The sequence below is a fragment of the Pteropus vampyrus genome, unplaced genomic scaffold (assembly GCF_000151845.1).
Source record: "Pteropus vampyrus isolate Shadow unplaced genomic scaffold, Pvam_2.0 Scaffold123, whole genome shotgun sequence".
NCBI classification, from domain to species: domain Eukaryota; kingdom Metazoa; phylum Chordata; class Mammalia; order Chiroptera; family Pteropodidae; genus Pteropus; species Pteropus vampyrus.
Genome location: NW_011888904.1, coordinates 5430994 through 5435385, shown reverse-complemented (window position 1 = coordinate 5435385; position 4392 = coordinate 5430994).

Here is a 4392-nt window from a genome sequence, read left to right as displayed (position 1 = left end):
TCTCACACTGAAATATGTGAAAAGTATTAAACAGTAATAAAACTCAGGTCCTCCACTTCCTAGCTGCTGCTTCATTCTCTCAATGTTCTCTTCTTCCTGACCTAATGAAATAGTGTTTTATCTCTTCCAATCTATGTTCTAGATACCCCAGAGATTGTCCCATCCATTAAATATCCTTTGCTAGGAGATACACTTCAGGCCAATTTCATCAGCTCTTATAAAAAAATGGAAAAGACATTTTTAAGTGAAAAAGCCTCCCATTGCTCAAAAGAATTTTTATATTTTTAGTTTATGGGTGTGGTGGTATTTAATTGTTTTTATTCGTGTAAAATGATCACCATTCATATTAATTAGCTTAGGCTGCTGCTGTAATACTACTGTGAAGGAGAAAGAAGAGGAATCTCAGGAAGTTCTTTCTAGCTCATGTTACATGTCTACCGTGGAATGGCTTTAGTTCTTCTTTCTATCTTCTTTAGACATAGGTTAAAAGAACATGCCTGCCCAACTTGGACTGACAACTTTTATGGTCTTAGCTTGATCTCAGTTTACCATATGAAGTCTCTAAAGAGGAGCAATATTGCCCACCTTTAAAAAAGGCAAGAAAGCAGAATATTGACTAGAAGGCAAGCTGTATTAGGAAGAAAAGTAGGACCAGGATCAGTTTTCCAAAACATCCATAACATATGAAATCCTATTCTGAATGACTGAGAAGTGTGTCTTCTTTCTGTGACAAGGAAGTTCAAGATGAAATCTAAGATAGGCTGAAATTTTGTTATCTCTACTGAAATGTTAGCTAGCAGAACATCTGTTAGAAGGCATTTTGACATGATGAGAAAGTGGAACTAGTATTTATTATGTGAATAAGAAATGATGTATGTTATATCATTCAATATTCAGAATATTTTTAAGTTGAACAGTATTGTTCCTCTTTATAGACTTCAAGTTGGTACACTGAGATCAAGCAAGACCACAAAACAATAGTAGAAGACTAAAACAGGAATTTTTAAAGAGATATAAACCCACAACAACAACAAAAAAGAAAAAGCAAGAAAGGGATTGTTAGCAGAAGGTAGATGTGAACAAATTTCTGGAAGATAGATATCGGAACACTGACTAATAATGCAAAGGGAAGAATACCGCAGCATCAAAAACTGTAAAGAGAGTGCAGGAAAGAAGGCATTTATTCAACCAACAATCCCTAGAGAGATTATCTTGAAATTCTCAATATGTTGTAGAGCAGGAATTAGAAGTAGTACCAGAAAGATTTAACTGGCACTCCATATACAAAACTCTCATTTTCACCATGTTTAATCCCTGATCACCAGAATAACATAGATAATCATAGATAACAACCTGTAGGCAGGCATTTCCCCCTAGTCAAGAACAACGGATAAAAGCAGAATTTTTTCTTTTGAAAGAAATTAAAGTGTTTAAGGAGAAATTTATTATCAGAAGTAATTAGCTGAAAATCAAAAGACTTTCAAGGAAAAATTTGTATGGCATGAAAAAGAAAGACCAAAATAAACAAAAGGGGAGGAGATTACCCAAGAGTAAATAGAGATAAATCAAGGAAGAAAAATGTTTAAAATATTGTAATTAGTATTTTGAGAAATACCCCATATAATATGATAATAATGCAAGTTATTAATGCAATGTGAAAAATAATAATAATAACAATAAAAGAAACCAAAAAGAACTTTTGGAGAATTAAAAAATTAGATGAACAAAATAAAATTTTCAGTAGTCAAGTTGGGAACTAAGATTAAGAAAACCTCACCAGGAATGGAAAGAAATGAAAAATGTAAGAGCAAATATAAAGGCTCTAGCACAGAAAATGAAGTACTCATCTAGGTCCATCATTGTGAAGTTGGAAAATGCGAACAGTAAAAAAATCTAAAAATATGAAGAATCAAGCACAAAGGCATTTTTTAACTTGTGTAAAGCATGAAGGTAGAAGAATGTGCCACCCCAAAGTATGCCATTTTGTCACGTGGAGCTGAAGGCAATCACAGACCTCAAGAACCAAGCAGACTCAGGAAAAGTTTCTTCCCTCCACCCTTAACTGCCTAAAAGAATTTAGAAAGGAGGCCTGTATCAGCAAGAGAGCTATTACCAGAAATAACTTTTCATCTGAGAGATTTATCTGCATAACTGGGCAAACATTTCCTCTTCTCATCTTTCTGTGCATTGCTTTCCTCCCCTTTGAAGCTCCAGACCCTTATCCCTTTCCTTAGCTCAGGAAAGTATGTAAGCTTTAATTATCTGGCTGCCTTAGAGTGTCATATCTTCATGGGGCTACTATATACATAAAATGTTTTTTCCTCCCATTAATCTGCCTTATGTAAGTTTAATTATTAGAACAGCTGCAGAACCTAGAATGGAAGAAGAGAAACTTTTCTTCCCCTACAGTTTGGCAACCACGAAAGGACTGCCACTGGCTGGACATTATTTGCTCTGGGGCTAATAAATGTATTATCTTTATTGTGGTAAGTTTCACAGGCACATACACATGTCAAAACTTATAACATTATACATATTACTCATGTACAGTCTATTGTATTTCAGTCACACTCAATAAAGCCATTTCATACATACATTGCCTTCGCACATTTTTTAAAAGCCTGATACGGGCTGAATTGTACACTCCCAAAACTCATGTTAAAGTCCTAACTCCCAGTACATCAGAAAGCGACTGTATTTGGGGATAGGGTCTCTAGAGAAATAAGTAAATTAAAATGAGGTCATTAGGGTGGGGCCTAATCTATATGACTGGCATCATTATAAGAAAAGACAGGGACACCAATAAGCGTATATACACAGAGTAGATCATGCGGAAACAGGGAAATGATGGCCATCTATAAGCTAAGGAGAAGAGACCTCAAAAGAAACAACCCTGGCAACCAACACCTTGATCTCAGACTTCTAGCCTCCAGAACTGAGATAAATAAATTTTTCTTGTTTAAGCCACCATGGTACTGTTATGACAGCCTTATCAAACTAATACATTTGTTAAGAGATTATCCCACAATATATATAACACATGCTCTCCATGTGGCTGTATCATGAGTGATTTATTTCCTATGTAAATGATTTCCTTTTTTTTTTTTACAACAATCACGTGTTTCTGTTATAATTATAAAAATAGTTATAACATATTATATGGAACCATTTATAGAATTAAATCTGTAAGTGCTAACAATGAAGAAGCCATGGTGAAAAATGTTCATTTTCTTATTCTAAAAGAAGTATGTTACCAGTTTAGGAGAAAACATGGTCATTTTAAAAAGAAAACTAAAAGAAAATTGTTAAATATCCTTCTGAAATCTTTAAATATTCAAGAGGAAGCCTGCCGACTCTAAATTGCTGATACTGCCATTTCAGAAACGCCTGCAACGCACACAGAAAAGACACAGTGGAACAATAAATGAACTGTTCATTAAAGATACCTATGTAAATTATAAGACAAAAGGTAATATTCAACATAAAACACTCCTATTTTTAAAGAAAACGTCACAAAATGAGTTTTAAGTTGGCAGTGATTACCAGCAATGTTTTTGTTGGAAGCTTCATACAGTTTTCTTTTATTCTTAATTACTTTTGTAACTACCAACACTTATTCAATTAGATATGTTAATAGTCCTTGGATTTCTGTACACCTGTTTCTTCCAGCTGTCTACAAGGCTGGTTCTCCAACATCTTTATGGAATTGGTAGTTCCATTTCCTACTGTTAAAATCACAGGAAAAGAAGTCCTAGGATCAGTATGAGGTTAAGGAGCTTAAAATAAAGGTAGTTAAGTGTGAATATTCTTGCAATGAAATCAGTGTTATCAGGATAAATTCTGGGTACACTCAAAAATTACCAGAATGTCCCCTATGCTTTCACAGATATAAAGAAAGATTCCTTGTTTTATAAGCCCTCTGGTACTTGGTTGTATTTACAACGATATTCATATGTAAGGTCTAGATTGTAGAGTAATTTTGGCTATGAAACAGAGCAAAACTTAAATACTTAAAAATTGAGTCATTGGTAATAAACTATCTATTTAAAAATGCTTTCCAGAATGTGCTTTCCCCTATATTTTTAATTAAGAAAATACTTACTGTGCATCTATAATGCACAGTAATTTAGGACATAGAGTCTTAAGAGAAGTAATGAAATTAAAATGAAGTCATTAGATATGACTTGTGTCTTTAGGAGATTAGGACACAGACATGCATATATACAGAAGGAGGACCATGTGAAGATACAGGGAAAGTTCCCTAAATTCAGGAAGTAGAGCAGCAAAGACAATGCCCCTGATCTCATGGAGCTTAAAAAAGAGTGGGAGGGACTAATAAATACAAATTAGTCAAGCGCTATGAAAATGACATAAGGTAAAATTACCGGGAGT